At 34.2% G+C, this 22336-nt stretch overlaps 1 long non-coding RNA gene and 1 pseudogene across 1 annotated transcript; both read right to left on the bottom strand.

The window, feature by feature from the left end:
- Positions 1 to 8246: 8246 nt before the first annotated feature.
- LOC141555849 (uncharacterized) lies at positions 8247 to 10559 on the bottom strand. Its single transcript, XR_012486355.1, has 3 exons — positions 10333 to 10559; positions 9917 to 10021; positions 8247 to 9334 (listed from the first exon to the last, which is right to left on the bottom strand). It is a non-coding gene; the product is annotated as an uncharacterized LOC141555849 (long non-coding RNA).
- Positions 10560 to 17183: 6624 nt separating this feature from the next.
- LOC141553395 (large ribosomal subunit protein eL13-like) lies at positions 17184 to 17819 on the bottom strand (annotated as a pseudogene).
- Between the last annotated feature and the right edge of the window lie 4517 nt (positions 17820 to 22336).

Below are 22336 nucleotides of genomic sequence, written 5' to 3'. Positions count from 1 at the left end.
AGTATTGTCCAATCAGTAATTAACCTTAAGTGTTCGATTGTCCAACATTGTGCATTAACACAAGAGTTTCAGCCCTTTACAGTATAGGAAAAATGGACTTTTCCTTAAAATGATCAGTAGCATTTATTTAAAGCCATCAGGAAGCATCATATATAATGGGGACAAATTAGAACCATTCCCAATGAGATCAGGGGTGAAACAAGGTTTCCCACTATCACCATTACTATTCAATATTGTATTAGAAATGATAGCTTTGGCAATAAGAGAAGAAAAAGAAAATTTAAAGATTAGAATAATGAGATAACCAAATCATCACTCTTAGCAGATGATATGATGGTATTCTTAGAGAACCCTAGAGAATCAACTAAAAAACTACTAGAAACAATTCACAACTTAGCAAAGTTTCAGGATACAAAATAAATTCACAAAAATCACCAGCATTTTTATATACTACCAACAAAATTCAGCAGCAAGAGATACAAAGAGAAATCCCATTTAAAATAACTGATGATAGTATAAAATATTGGGGAATTTATCTTTCAAGTGAAAATCAGGAACTATATGAACACAATTATAAAACATTTTCCACACAAAAAAAGTCAGATCTAATCAATTACAAAAATATCAAGTGCTCATGGGAAGGCCAAGAGAATATAATAAAAATGACAATACTTGCTAAATTAATCTATTTATTTAGTGCCATACCAATTAAACTCCCAAGAAATTATTTTACAGATCTAGAAAAAATAAAACAAAGTTCATCTGGAAGAACAAAAGATAAAGAATTTCAAGGGAATTAATGGAAAAAATTCAAATGAAGGTGGCCTACCTGTGCCAGATCTAAAATTGTATAATAAAGCAGCAGTCATCAAAACCATTTGGTACTAGCTAAGAAATAGAGTAGTTGGTCAGTGGAATAGGTTAGGTTCACAGAACAAAATAGTGAATAAGTATAGCAATCTAGGGTTTGAAAAACCCAAAGACCCCAGCTTTTGGGATAAGAACTCAATACTTGATAAAAACTGCTGGAAAATTGGAACTAGTATGGCAGAAACTAGGCACTAACCCACACCTAACATATACCAAGATAAGGTCAAAATAGATTCATTATGTAGACATAAAGAATGATATTGTAAACAAATTAGAAGAACATAGGATAGTTTACCTTTCAGATCTCTGGAGAAGAAAGGAATTTATGATCAAAGAAGAACTAGAGCTCATTATTAAACAACAAATAGATAATTTTGATCATATTAAGTTAAAAAGTTTTTGTACAAACAAAACTAATGCAGACAAAATCAGAAGGGAAGCAATGAATTAGGAAAAATTTACATTCAAGGGTTCTAATAAAGGCTCATTTCTAAAATATATAGATAATTGATTCAAATTTATAAGAATTTAAGCCATTCTCAAATTAATAAATGATTGAAGAGTATAAACAGGCAATTTTCAGATGAAGAAATTGGAACCAATTCTAGTCATATAAAAAGGTGCTCTAAATCACTATTGATCAGAGAAATGCAAATTAAGACAACTCTGAGGTACCACTATACACATATTAGATTGGCTAAGATGATAGAAAAAAATAATGATGAATGTTGAAGAGGATGTGGGAAAACTGAGAAACTAATACATTGTTGGTGGAACTGTGAATTGATCCAACCATTCTGGAGATCAATTTAGAACTATATTCAAAAGGTTATCAAAATGTGCATACCCTTTGATCCAGCAGTGTATGTAGTGGGCTTCTATCCCAAAGAGATCTCAAAGGAGGAGAAGGGACCCACATGTGCAAAAATGTTTGTGGCAGCCCTTTTTGTAATGGCAAGAAATTATAAATTGAATATATGCCCATCAGTTGGAGAATGGCTAAATAAGTTATGATATGCAAATATTAGGGAATATTATTGTTCTATAAAAAATAATCATCAGGATGATTTCAGAAAGGCCTGGAGAGACTTACATGAACTAATGCTAAATGAAATGAGCAGAACCAGGAGATCATTGTACACTGCAACAGCAACATTATACAGTCATCAATTCTGATGAATATGGCTCTTCTCAACAATGAGATGATTCAGGCCAGTTCCAATGATTTTGTCATGATGAGAACCATTTACACCCAGAGAGAGGACTGTGGGAACTGAGTATGGATCACAACATAGCATTTTCATGTTTTTTTGTTGTTGTTTGCTTGCATTTTATTTTCTTTCTCATTTTTTCCTTTTTGATTTGATGTTTCTTATGCAGCAAGATATTCATACAAATATATATGCCTATATTAAATTTACATATATATTTACCATATTTAACATATTGGATTATTTGCCATCTAGGGGAGGAGATATGGAGGAAGAGGAAGATTGGGAAACAAGGTTTTGCCAAGGTCAATGGTGAAAAATTACCCATGCATATGTTTTGAAAATAAAAAAGCTTCAGTTATAAAAAAGAAAATATGATATTCAAACACAAAATTCTAATATAAAAAGGTAAACTTGAAAGAGAAATCATAAGGAGCTTAATATGATTAAGTTCTTTAAATGCCTATATAAGGAGATAATACATAATTAATAAACTTTTATCATTATTAGAACAATTTAAAAGATGCTACATAAACAGAGAGTAAAAGAAATGAATTGATTAAGTTGAAAAGATGTTTTAAAAAAAACTATAGGCTAGAAAGAGAGATGCCCTGGAAGAAGAGGGAAAAGAAGAATTATAGGGAAAATTATTTCATAAAAAATAAATACACAAATTAAATCTTTTATGATGCAGAAGAAATGGTGAGAGGCACAGGAAATGCTTAAACCTCACTCTAATCTAAATTTGGTCCAAAGAAGGGGGAAATATATATATATATATATATATATATATATATATATATATATACACACACAAGCTCCATAGAAATATCTTGTCCAACAGGGAAATAGGAGAAAAAAAGACAAGAAAAGGGAAAGATTAACAAAATACAACACTCGTTCCTATTTTTAAAAAAAACAATAAAAAACATAGGAATAAATTTGCCTTTCTTAAAATCATCTTTCTAGTGTCTGTCTAAAACCAAAAGCTAGAATTATCTATAATGAGAATAAATTAGTAGTATTGCCAATAAGACTAGAATTAAATGTAAGAATGTCTAGAAATGCTGTCTATAGAAATAAGAAAAGAAAAAGAAATTGAAGAGAATAAGAATAGGTAAGGCAATAAAACTATCACTTTTTGTAGACAAGATAATGATACATTTAAAAAGAACAATCACCTAAAAATCTAGTTTGAAACAATTAAAACCTTTAATAAAGTTGCAGAATATAAAATAAAAACACATAAATAAGAATTAGTAATGGTCACATTAAAAAATAACCTGACTCACTATTGATTAGAAAAATGCAAATTAAACAACTCTCAATTATCACCTCATGTGTATCATATTAGCTAATAAGACAAAAAAGGAAAATGACAAATGCCAGAGGAAGTATGGAAAAGTTGTGACACTAACATACTATTGGTGGAGTGGTACACTGATCCAATCATTATAGAAAACAATTTGTAACTATGTCCAAAGAACTATAAAACTATAAAACTGCATATCCTTTGACCCAGGAATGGCATTGGGTGAGTCTGCATCCCAAAGAGATCAAAGAAAAGGGAAAATGATCTATTTATACAAAAATATGTATAGCAGCTCTTTTGTGGTGGCAAAAAAAGTAGAAATTAAGGAGATGTCCATCAGTTGGGGAATGGCTGAACAAGTTTGATCTATAATTGTGATTGAAAAAAATAGTGTTTTAAGAAATTATAAGAATAGTTATAGAATAGTCTGGGAAGAGCTATATGAACTGATGCAAAATGAACTGAGTAAAACCAGGTGAACATTATAAACACTAACAGCAATAGTGTAAAGATGATCAATGTGAAAAGACAAAGCTCCTCTGATTGAGACAATGATCCAATACAGTTTCAAAATACTTATGATGCTATCCACTTCCAGAGAGAGGACTAGTAAACTTATGAGTGCAGATTAAAGCATTTCTTTACTTTATTTTTTCCTGGGGTAGAGGTGTGTTTTCTTTTACAACATGGCTAATATGGAAATAAGTTTAGTATGATTTCACATGTATAATCACCTCTCATTGCTTGCCTTCTAAAGGGATGATGGAGGGGCAAAAGGGAGGGAAAGAATTTGCACCTCAAAGTTTTTTAAATGAGTGTTAAAATTTACATGTAATTAGGAAATACTTAATTAATAAATTATATATACTTACATACATATTAAAGACAGGAAAGATTTAGGAAGAAAGGGATGGTCATGAGGAGTTTTGAAAACTAAACATAGGACTTTACATTTGATTATATAGATGATAAAGAAGAACTAGAATTTTTTGATTAGAAGAGTGACTTAGTTCAACTTGTACTTTATTTTGATCACTCACAGCTGGAAGAGGATCAACTGGAGCGGGGAGAAACTTGTGGCAGGGAATCTTCCAATCAAGATGTTTCAATATTTCAGATATAGGGTGATAAGAATGGTAGCAATCTTAGAGGAGATAGTAGAGATGTTACAAAAGTAAAATCAATAGATCTTGGTAACTAATGGAATATGAGCAAGGGTAAGAGAATGAAAGGACTTGAGGTTAATTTCTAAATTGTTAGAATAACTATCAGGCATAGATAGATGAAGGGGGGAGGTTTTAAGGATGGCAAAGACATGGGCATGATTATAGGAAATACGGAAGTGGGATTAAATACAAAATACTTCAAAGTCTTTCATAACTGAGCTCCTCCTGAAATGGAAGCTGTCCCTAACCTGCTTATGAACCCCTGAGACCATAAGAACATTATTTTGGTTTCAGCTCTGTCTGCAGTCAGAACTATGTTGCCAGCTCTTCACTCCCTAATGCAGGTGGTATTTTCTGTTTCCAATTGCAGGCACATAGCCCCCAGATTTGCTGCCTTAAGACCTTGACAACTTGACAAATATAAAACTTAAAGAAATATTGTCTTACTGCCCGTCTTGGAACGTAATCCTTAAATGTGATAACCTTTGCCTCCTCTGGGAAAGGAACTCTATTATTATAATGAATGCTTCAAAGAACTCCTTTGTAGAATTTTCCTATAAATATGTGTCTCTGAAACCGCTTGATACTGACCCCCCAGTCTTGACAGGGCTCAGCCCTGGCCAGTGACAATAAATGCTTTTAAGTTTTCATTATTTTGGCTGTCCTGTATTTTCTCTCGCCTGGACACTTCACTCCTACCTTTTCAATCCTTTTCACAACTTATTCCCTGACACTTATTCTTTGATGCAATGATATAGATCTCCTTTTTGTTCCTCAAATAAAATGCTATCTTTCAGCTCCAGACATTTTCTCTAATTATTTCCATGCCAGAAGTGCTCTCCCTACTCATCTTTTCATGCTGCCTTAACTTATTTCTTTTAAATCCTGTCTTCTACCAGAGTACTTTTCCTAGCTCTCTAAATTCTAATGCCTTCTTTCTCTTAATTATTTCCAATTTATTCTGTATATAACTTGTTTGTTCAGTTTTATGTGTTTGTTGCCTCTCTAATTAGATTATAAATTCCTTGAGGGAGGTCCTGTCTCTTACCTCTTTTTGTATCCTTAATATTTAGCACTATACCTGGAAAGGGGTGAAGATAGAGATCCTGAAGGCGTCTGGAAAATATGAGTTGAGGAAGAGAGAAGACTAAACTATCAGTAAATGTCGTGTGTGTGTGTGTGTGTGTGTGTGTGTGTGTGTGTGTGTGTGTGTGTGTGTGTATGAAATATAAAAAAATTCTTAGCTGAGAGGATAGGGAGAGAAGGAGGATTGAGAAAAGATGAAAAAATTGGAAAAGGTGCTGTGGTGAATAGAAGAGTGATTAATTAAGAAAATTGAGATCAATGTTTTGTTGTAGTCAGAGCCCTATTGAAATTATTCACTATAAATTTTCAATAGATCAGGTTCATTTAAAAAACATTATGTTTTATATTTGTATCTATACATTCTCTTTATATATTTTTATTTATTTATTTATATTTTATATTTTTCTCCACATTTCTTCATGTGAATATGAGCAAAGGCTATGGATTGTGGACATAATTCAGAACTGAGACTTAGCAGGTCAAAGTTTCATATAGATAAAGGGAGTGAGGAATTCAAGAGAAGAAGACAGCATAGAAGTGAATTTTCATTAAGAGGCCAAGATATGGTAGGAAGACGTGTATAGCCAGTTCTGTGGTGATGATATAAAAAATAATTAAGAGTTTTAAGGATTGGAGTTCTCCCTCTCAAACATTTAGTCCCAAGTTGCCAAACTCAATGTACTCCTCTTTAAACTCACTTTCCAAGGGCATTCCTACTTTACATCAATCCCTCCTCTTACCTCTTTCCCAGGGATTGGGAAATTTATTCAGTAGGATCAGGACAAAACTCTGTAGAGAGTATTCTTAACCTTGGAACCATGGATATATTTCCCATGGTCTGAACTTGACAGAAAAAAAATATATCTTCAATATATTCTCATTTATCTTCAAATTTAGCGTTTTCTTCAATTATTTAAGAACAGTACTCTAAAGAAAGATTCATAGCTTCAGTAGATTGCTAAAGGGTTTCATAATAGAAACAAGATTAGGGATTCCTAATATAAATCCCTCCAAAAGGTGCTGGCCCTTCCTCAAGGTGACTTCAACTAAGGTGGATAATTTGTGATCATTTAATTCCCCAAAGAAAGTTGCCTAAGATGCAATAATTTTAAATTTTTGTTCTAAAAGTCATTCTTTCAGCTTCTTCTGGAGACTTACAAATTCAAGGAGTCACAAACACTACAAAAAGCAAACTGGAGCTACAAGCTTTCGCCACTGCAACAAAGTTCCTGTCTCCCTTATATTCTCAAACAGAAAAGCATGTTTCATAATAAATACTCACCAGGGATTGGAACAAGTAATAGAGGGCATTTCTCAATTCTGCAAACCAAGCCTTCAATGAATCTTCCTCCAGCATTTGCCCAAACTGTCCAAAGGCCAGTCAAGGAACAATTTAAATTTCTTATCCACAAAAAAATGCTTTTAACCACATTTGTCAGATTTTTTTTTCTATTTCTACCTCAGGTGAATCCATCAGTAATTCAATCAATAAAGCATCAATCAAGCACCTATTTTATTCCAGGAACTACATAAAAGGTGCTGGGTAACAAAGACAAAAATAAAATTGACTCTTTTAAAAAAGTTTGCATCCTATGGCAGCAGGAAGGCACATGAACATCAATAAATGCCAAAAATAAGTCGGGAGAAGACTCAACAGAACATGAAGTGCCCTCCAATCCAAACTCCTTGCAAATACAATGTAAATTTGGAGGAGGGAACAGTACCAACAGAAGAGAAACAAGTCCCCACCATTAAAAATGTAAAGGAAATTAGGGATTCTAAGGGGGTGGAGATAAGGAGCATAGATTTTTGAAGACATGGAATCGTCTTTGCAAAGCCATGGGCATGAGAGAAACCATTGTAGAAAAGCATCAGCAAATTAGCCAATTTTTGTAGAATTGAAATTATGACAAAAGAATCAATGTACAAGAGAACGTTAGTTGGAACAAGATAGTGAAGGGCTTTGAAAGTCAACCATAAGCTTATGTTTTATCCTACAGTCAACAAGGTGCTCCTGCTATTTTTGTATTCAGGTTCAAATTCAGCATTAACAGACTTATATTTTATAAATCTCCTTTCAGCACATGGATAGAAGCTTGATTTTGTTTTTATATTCATGTCTCTTATTCTAGGTCAATAATCAAAAACTCTGATTTCTGATTCTGGACTCCCTGACTTAAAGATTATTTTTAAAATTCAGCTGTTCTTTCTACTGAGCTACCCATACCCAATAGAAAAGCACATCCTGGTAGCATTGTTTGTTTTTTGAGGCTGGGGTTAAGTGACTTGCCTAGCGACAGCAAGGAAGTGTTAAGTGTCTGAGACCAGATTTGAACTCCGGTCCTCCTGAATTCAAGGCTGGTGCTCTATCCACTGCGCCACCTAACTGCCCCCGTAGCATTGTCTTCTAAAACTGTCTTTTGGCGTTGTCCCTATCTGAAATCAAAGAAGGCTCATCAAGGCTTTGGTTGTGAGATATAACCTTCTAGTTTTTAGCTTAGGAACATAATTATATTTCTGCTTGAGAAGCAATGAACATTTTAGTGATCTGAAAAGGAAAAGACCGTGAAACAAAACAAACAAACAAAAAAGCTACAGCTATTCAATCAAGACAAGTAAAATTTTATTTAAAGCAAAATCTGAGGAAAGAAAAACATTCCATAGTCCTTGGGCACATAATTTCTCTGTAAAGACTTTTCTAGAGAAGATAGTCATTCTAAAAACCCTTCCCAACATTCTTTCTTTTCTTTATTTCACCACCCAATCCCCCAGTGAGTTACAAAGAAAAGAAAGTCAAGGGAGAAATGAAGTACAAAAATTTTGCATTCTGATTATTGTAAAGCATGAAATAACAGAGTAATGTCCCACAAGAATATAAAGCATAGTGAGAATGGATATACTTCCAAGCCTTCAATTCTAACAGTTCTGTTGTAATAACAGGGTCCCTATAAAAATTAAATAAAAGAGGAATCAATCATTCAATCTGGAAATTATTTTCAAGATCTTCCAAAGAGGCAAGTATGTGGTAGGCGTTGGATATACAAGAAATAAAAATAGAGTCTGCCTTCCAGGAGTTTGCATTTAATCAGAAAAAAAAAAAAAAAAAAAGAAAAGAAAAGTAGAAATTCAAGCTGAGATTGAGGGATAGAAACTGAAGAACAATGAGGAGTTCTAGAGATCGGGGAAAAAAGTTCCTGATATATATAGGGGAAATATAGGGGAAAGCTATCATGGATATGATGGAGGAGGATAAAATGGGTTATTCAGTTGAATTGGTTGTCCATTCTCACAAATTACCTCGATTTTTGTAGTATAGGCCTTTTGTTTGTATACACAATAAGGGAACAATGTATTGTCTCTGGTATAACAATCTGTCACATTAACTAACTGGGGACTTTTATGACAGATTGATAGATAGGTACATTGTTGGTTCTCATTGGATTTTGAACAGATATCAAAGATGGTTTTCTTTGTCTCGTGAATGAAGGTGTGGAAAGGCACACAGTGACCGTCCATTATCATCTTCCTCTGCCTCATTATCTTATTACAGTACTGGTCTGGATCTTCTGAAAAATGGGTTCTGGGGTAGTCTACATAGTAACTCCAGAAATACTGAGATTTAGAGAAGTTTGTCAGGTCCATGAAAAAGAGCAAGAAAAGTGTCCACATCACAGCATTAGACATCTGGCCTTAAGGAGAGAAGAAAAAAATGGAAGAAGCATGATGTAGTAATCTGTAAATTCTTCTGGGACATCAGATTCCCACCACCACCCCCTTCAAAACTCAAGCCCTTTCCACTATAAATCCATTTCCTGATTGCCCTCAATATATTCTTTTATCATATTTGCTATATTTCTAACTCATTTATCTATTCCCTTTTCATATCTTTATTCCAAATATTCACCAATACACCATCTCTCTGTCTTGAACTTTAATTCTGATCTTGATTTTAGCTTTTAGGATAATTGGAGGCAAAATTGCTCAAGGAAGGAGCCATCATTCATCTTCTCTCTTTTTAATCTTGTACTGAGGGATCACTGCCATACTGACTCTAAGAAGGACTATCATAACATCAAAGTTGGATTGAAGGCTAGAAGGCTACAAGCTGCTGCCCAGGCTGCACCATTCAGAGAAGCACATCAAAAAAAAAAGTTGGTTTTTTAATTGCTACTCTTTATAAATGCACATAATTAGTATCCACCAGTTCCACTCTTCATGATATTTACCTATTAATTTTGTTGGGGGGAAATCAAGTAATACTGGACACTTACAAACTGAGGCAGTAGGAGGAATGATTCAACTTCTAATTTTGCAGGATGTGAGAGAGTGAGGAGTGGATAACGATGTCTTGATCCAGTTCTGCTTAGAAAGCCTGACTGTAGGAAGGGAGAGATCTCCATTTACTCTAATTTGTATATAAAACCAACAATTTCTAACATCTACAGATTGATAATCACATAATAGGGGGTTAAAAGATCCTCTTAAGTCCCTTAATATATTAAAAACATTAGCAAACTCCTCTGTTCCTCCTCTCTTTATTCCTTTAATATAATTATTACACATCCTCTTTCCCATTTTAATTTCTTTACTCTTCACTAGTTGATCAAAAAAGGATTCTTACCACTACCTTCCCTCTTGGGGAATATCCCCAAATACCCAATCCCACTTTGCACATTTCTCCCCTCACCTACTATCTGTGCTCTGCCTTTTGCAGATTTAGGATCCAATTGGCTCCAGAACCAGGAAGAAGCCTCGGTGTTTTTTCCTTCTGAGTGAGCTCCTCTTATATTTTCTGAGTGTGCTTCTCTTATATTTCCCACTGAGTGGGTGGGACTGCATAGAGGTGTGGCCATGGCTTTAGATTAGAAGTTATGTGATGGTCATCATCTTGCTGAGGCTGTGACATACAGGGGTTTTTAAACTAAATAGAAAACCATAGTTATATCCTTTCATCTAAATTATCATCATCCATCTAACCTCTATTCACTCCAGTCTTATTGCCTATGCTTCTGAAAACAACAGTTCAGAAGCCAAATTTTCAGGTAAACCTCCCCATAACTGGACCTTAGTAGTACAACGTAGCTACAGAAATTAGAAACTGGTCAGCAGTATTCTTTACTAACTCAAACAGTTTTCCCTTTTTCATCTCTTCCTTTGCACTCAACTCATGAGAAAAAAGGCCAAATCCAGTCCAAAAAGCAGAAAGAATGATGACAAAGGTTTCAACTGAAATGATAGAAATTCTTCACTCAAATTAAGGACCAGCACAGCCACCAATCCCACCCTTCAACTTTTTGCTCTCTTTAAGCTGTCTGAACTCAGAGCTCTCTGAACAGTACTCTTTTTGACCTTCTTTGCCATATATATATATAATTGTTTTTATTTTCCTTAGTTTATAGATGAGAAAACTGAATCTGAGAAATATTCATTTATTCATTGACGTCTCCAGTCACATAGCTAGTAAGTTTCTTCCTTCCTTCCTTCCTTCCTTCTTTCCTTCCTCCTTCCCTTCTTCTCTTCCTCCTTCCCTCCCTCCCTCTTTCTTTCTTTTTTCTTTCTTTTTCTTCCTTTCTTCCTTCCTCTCTTCCTTCTTTCCTTCCTTTCTCTTTCTTTCCAATAGTATTTTATTTTCCAAATACACATAAAGGTAATTTTAACATTTGTTTTTGTAAGATTTTGTTTTCCAAATTTTTCTTCCTCTCTCTCTTACTTTCCCCCTCCCCAAGATAACAAGTAATCTGATATAGATTGAATATGTGCAGTTCTTTTTAATATATTTCCATATTTGTCATGTTATGCAAGAAAAATCAGACCAAAAGAAGAAAAAATGAGGGGAAAAACAAACAAAAAGTGAAAATATTATGCTTCAATCAATATTTAGTCTCCATAGTTCTCTCTCTAGATGAGAATGGCATTTTCAATCCTGAATCCATTGGAATTTCCTTGCCTTGAATCAATGAGACATATATTTTTTGTCAGTCTCACATCTCAACCCCTATTTCCCCAGTCTCTTCTTTATGGAAGTTTTTCAAGACTTTAAGCTATGATTTTCTGGACTTGAATATAAAGTTGCCTAAATTCTAACCTTAGATAAACTTATACCTATTATGATCCCTGCTCTATGAATAAGGTATAGGCTGACTTGGATAACCACCTTGTGTATATTCTAGGGAAAGAAAGGGCAAACTATGCACTTAACTCAAATTGAAGTCTAAAAATAGGATTGAATCTAGGTAGAAAAGTAAAACATATTCTATTTTTCAAAGTTAGCCAAAAGTAGATAGACTTATAGGACTCTTAAAATCTCTTTCCAAGTCCTAATTCTTTTTTTTTTCTTCTGCTGAGGCAATTAGGATTACGTGACTTGCCCAGGGTCACACAGCTAGTTAAGTGATTAAGGTTAGATTTAAACTCAGAATCTCTTGACTTTAGGGATGGTGCTCTATCCAATAGACACCTAGCTGCCACCTAGCTGCTCTCTCCAGATTCTAATTTTTGAATAACATTTATGGTGGAATTTAAAAATTCTGATGATTCCTTTTTTTAACAGAGATGCTTTCTCAATTTCTACAAACAGAATCACATGAATTACATTTTCTGTTGATTAACTCAATGATGTCTCATTAAAGGCAACATGCAAATTCCAAATACTGTGTTTGCTTTATGGGGAATGAAAGAATCACTGTGGAGTAGTAGAAGAAGATATGGGTTCAAATCTTGTGTCAGTTATCTACTAGCTATGTGACCAGGAACAAAAAAACTTAACTACCCCATGCCCAGTTGTCTCATTGTAAAATAATATAGGTGGATCTGAATTAGCTGATAGCCTTTTAGTTTGAAGGCCTTTTAACTCTCAGTCTATGATCCTGTGATTATAATATGTTTTCAATCATTTAAAAATATCACTACAAAGAGAGATCCACAGAGTCAGTAGATTGCCAGAAGGTTCCATGACACAAACAAATTAAAGATCCTCGCCCTCTCAGAAGGATTGGTCCTCTATTGAGATGACTTTAGCAAAGTGTCTGCTACACTCAACACCCCCCAAAAAAGTTGCTCATGATGCAGATATTCTAAATTGCAACTTTAAAAAAATTGATTCTTTTACTCTACCATCATTCATCTGCCAGCTTGTCCCAGAACTCAACAAATTACCTTAAAGCTTTAATAAGCTTGAAGAACTCACTTATAAACACTAGAGAGGACAAGCTGGAGTTGGAAGTCTTTGCCTTACTTTCTTGCCACTGCTCCGAAGTTCCACTCTCCCTTATATGTCCAAACACTATTTTCTGGGAAACTGGGGAAATTAAATTAAGATAGTTTTGCATTCTGCAAGGGGAAGATTGTTGACCAAGTCAGTCAAGAATTCATGAGGAGAGAGTTTTCTACTACAAAGAATATACATCTAAGCACATCTGTGAAATTCTTTTTCCAGATTCCTTCATCAATTTTTACATTCAGTAATTCAATCAATAAAGCAACTGCTGTTTTTTCAGGAATTGTAATAGCTTTTGTGGACCCCCAAAAAGGTAAAAGTGACTCTACTCTGAAGAAGTTTGCATCCTGTGGGTATGGAGACACATGGACATCATTGAATACCAAAAAAAAAAATCAGTAGAGAGATGACTCAATAATCCATGAAGTATCTTCCAATCTACTCCATTACAGGTGTTAAGTAAATTTGGTGGGAGAAATAGTACCACCACAAGGAAATCAAGGAAGACACCCCCCCTCAGTTTGGAAACTTAAGGTAATCTAGGGATTCCAAAAGGTAGAGATGAGGAGGCTATCTTTTGAAAGTCTCTGGAAAATTCTATATAAAATCATGGAGATAGAAGGCAAAATCTTGCCCATAAATACCTACAAATAGACCAATTATAAAGAACTGAGATTATGAGAAGGGGAGCAATATGAAAGGGAGACAGTCAATTGGAATAAGAGAATGAAGGTTTTGAATATCAAACATGAGTTCATGTTTTATCCTCCAGGCAATAAGTTGCTCTTATTAATTTTGCAGCATGGAAAGACCTATACTTTAAAAAATATCTCCTCAGCACTTGGATGGAAGCTTTATTGTCTTCTCATTTCTATGTCTCTTATTCTGAGTCAGTATTGAACTCTTTGTCTTTGATTTTTATCTTTTGGATTTCCAGATCCAAAAATTAAATTTCTTATTCAGCTAACTCTTCCTTATGGGCTACTTACATGCAAAAGAAAAAACACAGCCTGCTGGCATTGTACCCTGACAACTGGATGGAAGCTATCTGAAATCAAGGAAAGTCTATCCAAGTTTTGGTTGTGAGATGTCACTTCCAGTTCTCTCAACTCAGGAAGATATTTATCTTTCTGGTTTTGAGCCAATGAAAATCTCAGTGGCCTGTAAAGGCAGAGAGTGAAGGAAATTTTTTTAAAACCTCAGTCATTCAATCAGGGCAATTAGAAATGTATTAAAAGTAAATCTGAAGGAAAAATTTCAATAAACCTCAGATACATAACTTCTTAATGCTTCCAGAGCCGATTCCCATATTCAAACACTTCCCAACACTATTTCTTTCCCTTGCATAACCACCCCATCCTCTAGTAAAGTAAAAAGAAGAAAAAACAAGGACAGAAATGAAATGCACAGGGTCCTTAGAAAATAATTTCCTTTTGCTTGCAGAAAGAGTATGATTAACAAAGGTCTCAAAAGAAGAATATTAAGGGAAGTTAAAGTAGGTTAGCTTCCAAGTCTTTAATTTTAATAGTCCCAATCCGATATCAACACTCCCATAGCAATTAGCAGAGGAATTAATCAACCAACAAGTACCAAATTCTTCCCATGAGCCAAGTATGTGCCAAGCACTGAAGATATAATAAACAAAAATGTAGAGGTCCTTGACCAAGATAAAAAGAGCAAAATTCAGTTAAGAGTAGAAGCTGAGGAAAATAAGAAGTATCAGAACACTGGAATGGGGATGGGGAATGGGGGGGAATAAAGCTGGAAGAAAAGCTGTTACTAATGGGTAGAGTACCCAAATGGACTCAGAAGTAGGGGGATAATTCTTCCTAACTTGGTATCTTCCTAACTTCCTATCTTGGTATCCACTGACATAAATTGCCTTGATTCTTGCAAAATGGGACTTTCCCCCTGTATCTATGTGACCTGATATAACAATCAATCATTGTAAATGGCTCAGCTTTTATGATAGCTTGGTCCATTGAAACTTTAGCAGATCTCAGAGGCATTTGAACATGTTTTTTTTTTTCCTTTTTTTAAAATTAATTTTATAATTATAACTTTTTTTGACAGTATATATGCATAGGTAATTTTTTAAATAACATTATCCCTTGTATTCCCTTCTGTTCCGAATTTTTCCCCTCCTTCCCTCCACCCCCTCCCCTAGATGGCAGGCATTCCCATACATATTAAATATCTTATAGTATATGCTTGGTACAATATATATGTGCAGAACCAAATTTTGTTGTTGTTGTTGTTGTTGTTGCAAAGGAAGAATTGTATTCAGAAGGTAAAAATAATCTGGGAAGAAAAACAAAAACAAAAACAAAATGCTCAGAGTTTACACTCATTTCCCAATGTTCCTTTTCTGGGTGTAGCTGATTCTGTCCATCATTGATCAATTGAAATTGGATTAGCTCTTCTCTATGTTGAAGATATCCACTTCCATCAGAATACATCCTCACACAGTATCATTGTTGAAGTGTATAATGATCTCCTAGTTCTGCTCGTTTCACTCAGCATCAGTTGATGTAAGTCTCTCCAAGCCTCTCTGTATTCCTCCTGTTGATCATTTCTTATAGAACAATAATATTCCATAACATTCATATACCATAATTTACCCAACCATTCTCCGATTGATGGGCATCCATTCTTTTTCCAGTTTCTAGCCACTATGAAAAGGGCTTCCACAAACATTTTGGCACATACAGGTCCCTTTCCCTTCTTTAGTATTTCCTTAGGATATAAGCCCAGTAGTGGCACTGCTGGGTCAAAGGGTATGCACATTTTGATAACTTTTTGGAAATAATTCCAGATTGCTCTCCAGAATGGATGGATTCTTTCACAACTCCACCAACAATGTATTAGTGTCCCAGTTTTCCCACATCCCCTCCAACATTCATCATTATTTGTTCCTGTCATCTTAGCCAATCTGACAGGTGTGTAGTGGTATCTCAGAGTTGTCTTAATTTGCATTTCTCTGACTAATAGTGATTTGGAACACTCTTTCATATGAGTGGAAATAGTTTTAATTTCATCATCTGAAAATTGTCTGTTCATATCCTTTGACCATTTATCAATTGGAGAATGGCTTGATTTCTTATAAATTAAAGTCAATTCTCTGTATATTTTGGAGATAAGGCCTTTATCAGAACCTTTAACTGTTGTTTTCCCAATTTGTTACTTCCCTTCTAATCTTATTTGCATTAGTTTTGTTTGTGCAAAAACTTTTTAATTTGATGTAATCAAAATTTTCTATTTTGTGATCAATATGATGTCTAGTTCTCCTTTGGACACAAATTCCTTCCTCCTCCACAAGTCTGAGAGGTAAACTATCCTATGTTCCTCTCATTTATTTATGATCTTGTTCTTTATGCCTAAATCTTGGACCCATTTTGATCTTATCTTAGTATGTGGTGTTAAATGTGGGTCCATGCCTAGTTTCTTCCATTGAATATGTTTTAAGGATGATGTGTTTTGTTTCATGGATGATGGTGGTGAAAGACCTGCAGAAATTACCCTTAACTCTCTCCCTCATCATCACATTACAACACTTAGCTGATTTTCCCAAGACTTAGGTCTTGATATATCTACATGGTGAGTTCAAAAATCCTGACCTGAAAGAAATTAGCCAGTTCTAGAAAGAGGAGCAAGAAAAAGGTTCATGTAATTGCATGAGATATATTGGGGAAAGAATGAAGAATGGAAGAAAGAATAGAAAATAGTATTCTGTGACTCCCCTAGAATACCAGATCCTCATCTCTTCATAACGCTAATCATTTTCACTATTTCTCAATCTCTATATGCCTTCATTATGTCCTTATTCCACCTATTTTCTATTATATTGCTATATAACTTGTATATCCTTTCTCTCTAAATGAATACTTCTGTCCAGCTTACTCTCCTTTCTTTTTTAAAATGCTTTAGAATTTGTATTAAATCTGGTCTTGATTCAAGATTTTGGGATGTTTGGAGGATGGAAGCAAAATTACTCAATTAAGGAGACATAATTATCCTTTATTTTCTTATCTCCCTATCTTGAGAGATCACTACCATATTAATCAAAGCATTTTTAATAGAACTTTTTCTATAATGCATTATGTATTTTTCTGTATTCTTAAGTAGAGGATACAGAACATAATTCTGCCTCTTTTTGGATAGACTAAGATCTATATATAAACCATCATTATCCATACTTTACCTGAATCTACGCATTCATGGATGTAAGGAACTCTCAAAGACACAATAGAGGCACCTTCTATCAATGCAAACTTTTTTTGCTGACATTTTGTATTATTTTATTGAAAGTTCTCAGAGGATGTTTACTTTTTCTTCTCTACATCTTGTTCTGCAGCCTTCTTGGCTCATTTTGCCCAAATTCCAAAGAGGCAGGCATTGGCTGGAGCCATTCAAAAACTAGCAAATGCCTTGAAATTCTTTTCATTTTTCAGTAATGATGTAAGCTTTGTCTTTCTTTAAGACATTTATGATGAATGTAACTAGTCCTGTGAGCTGGGTTGCCAACTTGAGTTCTTCAGCAGAGTTATTACTCTTTTTGGGTACAGATGGTTTCCTTGGGAAGAGGATCAGTTTGGAATAATATCATTTCAGCTGCTGGACATTTGCCTGGAGAGACTCTGTAAACTTACTTTGGTAATGAGGATCCATAGAGATACCAATGATCCATGCCACTTTTTTATGTATACCAGCCACCCAAAGATCTTCCGAGATGAATCCTCTACCAGCATTTATTTTAGTATGGTATCAGACAGTACGGCATTGACAGTGGGCCAGATAGGACCAGATACTGGGCAAAGAGCAATTTTATGGGCTTTTGTTCGACAGGCCTTTATAATTCTGTTCTCCTTTGCTGGCAGGTTAAACCATGTGGCACCTTGTCTTTGCCAATCTTTATGGAAATGGAGCTTCAGAATCATGTCGTTTCAGCTGGATACCATGGCTGCTTAGAGCCCTCTTCACTGTCATCTCAGTTAAACAGAAAGGCCACTAATATAAATCTTAACTCCATTAAAGGTTAAGAGAAATTCATATTGGAACAAGTGTGTATGCATGTGTGTGTATATGTGTGTATGTGTGTGTGTGTGTGTGTGTGTATTAAAAATGGGATGTTGTGTTTGACAATTAGCAATTAAACCCTCATGTTCAAGATTACAGAGTATTCAGACCAATCTTTATTTTAATTCTTTATTTCATTCACAGTGTCTGCCCAATATGATGGGCAATCTGTTTTACAGTTAATCAAGGCAACAGATATTTTCCAAATATTATGTTTGTTCTATGTGAATTCTCTATAGAATAGTAGATAGAAAGATGTATTTTGGGTCAGAAAAACATGAGCTGAGTTCAAACTCTGCCTCAAACACTTATTGCCTGTGTGATCCTGGAAAAAATGATTTAACTTCTCTCTGCCTTAATTTCTTCATCTGTAAAATGAGATGGTAGACCTCATGATTTCAAAGGTCCCTTTTAATTCTCAATCTAGAATCTCATGATCATATGCTAGACAAATATCTTCAGAGTGACTATGAACTTCACTGAGGAGTAATTTTTATGGTCTATCTAGTAAAGAGGAAACATAAATATCCTCCACAGGCAAAAATATCTGGAGAATGTCACTTTTTATTGGAAATTCCTTTTCCAGTTAGACTTTCCATGGACTGTTCCCCAAGATGGTTGCAGGAAATTTTGACTGAATATATTCTTCTTGATTAATTAATAACACAGCAAAAACATTTTAACTGGTCTCTTTCTAAAATGTATTATATTTTGCTCTGCCTTCTTACACAGAGAACACAGTACAAAATTTAGTCTCTCTTTGTTTTATTACCATTATAAGTACCTAAGATCATTATTAATTTTTCTTTCTGGACCTATACTGTCACGAATATAGGAAAATCCTAGAATAAGGGCTCCTAGAAACTCCATTTAGAAACTAATAATTTATCATATTAGCATTCTAACTGGGACTCTGTTGTTGTTGTTGTTACTATTTGTTACTTGCCTTTCATTTTCTTTGAGGACCAAGAACATCACAGGGTGATGTTTTGACTTGTGAGTTGAATTTAAATGAGGCAGAATTACACAAAATCATTAGCCTCACTCTTTCCTCCAGTCACTGAAATTCAATTAGACAAAAGTCAAGATAATTGGCAATGACCTGGAACAAAATGATGCCCCACAGCATGTTCTTCAGCTGTCCTCATGGCTGTTGGAACAGATTGTTCTCATTCTCTCCTTTCACTGAGGGAAGTCTTGGGGTAGATGCCTTCCCAACTCATCAATGGATTTCAGGCCCATTGGTTACCTTCAACCTGGTTTAGCTTTTGTTTAGCTTACTTAGAGTCTGGCCATTGTGAATTTTGTAGTTTCTTGGAGCCATAGGTGAGAGTTGAATACCAGGTAAACATCCAAGATGGATAAGCAACCATGAAAAAGGGTTTAATAAATCCTCACAGAGAGATATTAGTCTTTGAACACCCCATTTGCCCCAGTTACTAAACTATTCACAAATGAAAGAGGCATCATCTTATATCCTTTAGAAGATATTTTAAGCCATTCACTTGTGAGATTTTCTCTCCCTTTTGGCAAATAAACTGCCACAGCTTATCTGAAATTTGCTTTTTTTATATATAAACAGATTTCATTAGCTTTGAAAAAAACAAAAGAGTTTTTTCCCCTTACCCTTTCAATCACCAAACTATTCATCTAAGAAAGGATCATTACCTAACATATTTTTCCAGGTGATTGATTTCTTCTTCCTTATGCAGAAATTTATTTTCTACTCCTTTCAGCAACCAAACAGCTCATAGAATAGAGGTAGTGCCTCACATAAGTATTCAATATTTTATTTTCCAAGTAATGCTATTTTCTGGTCATAGATAAGGAAGTTTTTGCAATGAAGTAAAAAATGAGCCTGTGTTCTAGAAAGTTAGAAAAAGAGAAAGCCTTATATCCCAAAGAAATAGTAAAAATGGGAAAGGGACCTGTATGTGCCAAAATGTTTGTGGCAGCTCTTTTTGTAGTGACTAGAAACTGGAAAATGAATGGATGCCCATCAATTGGAGAATGGTTGGGTAAATTATAGTATATGAAGGTTATGGAATATTATTGCTCTGTAAGAAATGACCAGCAGGATTTGGAGAGGTTTGGAGAGACTTACGTGATCTAATGCTGAGTGAAATGAGCAGAACCAGGAGATCACTATACACTTCAACAACAATACCATATGAAGATGTATTCTGATGGAAGTGGATATCTTCAACATAAAGAAGATCCAATTCACTTCCAATTGATCAATGATGCACAGAAACAGCTACGCCCAGAGAAGGAACACTGGAAATTGAATGTAAACTGTTTGCACTACTGTCTTTCTACCCAGGTTACTTATACTTTGGAATCCAATTCTTACCATGCAACAAGAAAATTGGATTTACACACATATATTGTATATAAGTTACACTGTAACACATTTAATATGTATGGGATTATCTGCCATCTAGGGGAGGGAGTAGAGGAAGGGAGGGGAAAATTTGGAAAAATGAATACAAGGGATAATGTTGTAAAAAAAATTACTCATGCATATGTACTGTCAAATACTTATAATTATAAAATCAATAAAAATAAAAAAAAAGAAAAAGGGAAAGCCTGATTACACATTAATGGAAGCAATAAAAATTTTCTAGTTCTCACTCCTCTAGAAGACAAATTACCATATAAAGAAAGATTGATCTATTGAAAATATTCCACACAAAATGTTTCAGTGGATTTTGAACACATTTATGAAAATTATATAAAAATTATAACTCTTTTCGATAAGTTTATAAAAAAGAAAGAAATAGATTAAAGTCAAGGAAAATAGAAATGTACTAGTCAACTTTCAACAAACCCTTACAATAATTGGTAGATGGGATTGAAAAATTAGTGTCATGATTTAATAAACATAATCAATATTGCATTTTTTCCCATTTTGATCTACATGAGCAAGTAATTAAAATTTAACAAATTTAATCTAACTGGGAACCTAAGAGTTAAAGTGTCTTACTCAGATCATACAAGTAGTTAGTGGTACAGCATAGGGCTTTTAAATTCCAGAATCACAAAAATCTTTCAGGATCATGGAATTCAATGCCTTCATTCCTAGATAAAGAAACTAAGAATCAGGAAGTTTGTAATTTACATAAAGACACACAATTAAAGCTTAAAAAGTATTTGTTAGTTTGAATAGATATGACTTGAGAACTGTTTGACAGAATGGACCCTACTTTAGTAAAATACTCTATCTCCCTACCTTCTATCTGTGACACTTGAAAGGAAGAACAGTCACTAGGCTAAACCTGACACTTGTCTTCCCTTCACTACCAAGTATACTACCAAGTTTTATCATCCTCCAAGCCCCATAAATACTGCCATGTAACCTGATGATAAACTTTGAGGATCCCTGAGCTTTGTTGCTAACTATGCTGATGTACCTTTATATACCTATGAATGAGAATTCTAGACCTTTTCATCAACAGTAACAGCTAAATTATCTTCTATGTGCTGTCTTCTTCAAACACATACTTTTTCCTTGTTTCTATTTGTATCCCTAGGACTTGATACATTGTGGGCACATAACAAGAGTTTGAGAATTTTTGTTAGTTTGTTTGTTTGTTTATTCTTTCATTATAATCTATCTCTCACTCACCTACACTGATACTACAATCATGACTCTGGTTATTAGCTCATCCATTCTTACGTATATAACAGCATGAATAAAAATGTTATTCAGGTAGGAAGACTAGATCCCTTCTATAGTATATTGGCAGAAGCCTTGGCTTAACTTGGTCCTGCCATAAAAATAATTATACAATCTCCATAATGAAAATAATTGTAAAGCCATGACAATATTTCAGTAGAATATTACCTCCTTTAAGACATGATTGTCTTACTCTTTACCTGTATTTTGTATTCTTAGAGCCCAGAATAGTATCTGGAACTTTAGAAAGACTCAATAGATACTTATTGATTGATTGAATGTGGAAAGACATTTGCCAATTGGAAATAAGATGATAAGGATCACATTTTCCATTATACTATCTCATTTATTTCTTCTTGTTTACACTACTTTAAAAAAAAAGTAAATAAAGTATCAATTCCCATATGCATTGAATCAAATATTCCTTCAGAAAATGAAATTTAAAAATAGCAAATAAAGCAAATTCACAATAAAATCAGAATAATTTTTTTAAATCCATATAATAAAACAGAGCATAAAAACAATGAAAGAATACCTTCAAAATAAAAAAGTAAACTATCATAAGACCAAGTAGAAAACTAGCAGTACTAAGAGAAAGAAATCTTGGTTCTTGTGGTAGAATTTGTCAAACTTTAAAAGAACAAGATTACTAATACTTCACAAATTAATCTCAAAAACTGAGAAAGAAAGCATTCTATTAGGCCTTTTTTATGAATCAAA

The sequence above is a fragment of the Sminthopsis crassicaudata genome, chromosome 2 (genome assembly GCF_048593235.1).
Source record: "Sminthopsis crassicaudata isolate SCR6 chromosome 2, ASM4859323v1, whole genome shotgun sequence".
Classification (NCBI taxonomy): Eukaryota; Metazoa; Chordata; class Mammalia; order Dasyuromorphia; family Dasyuridae; genus Sminthopsis; species Sminthopsis crassicaudata.
This window is presented reverse-complemented; position numbering and strand designations above follow the sequence as displayed.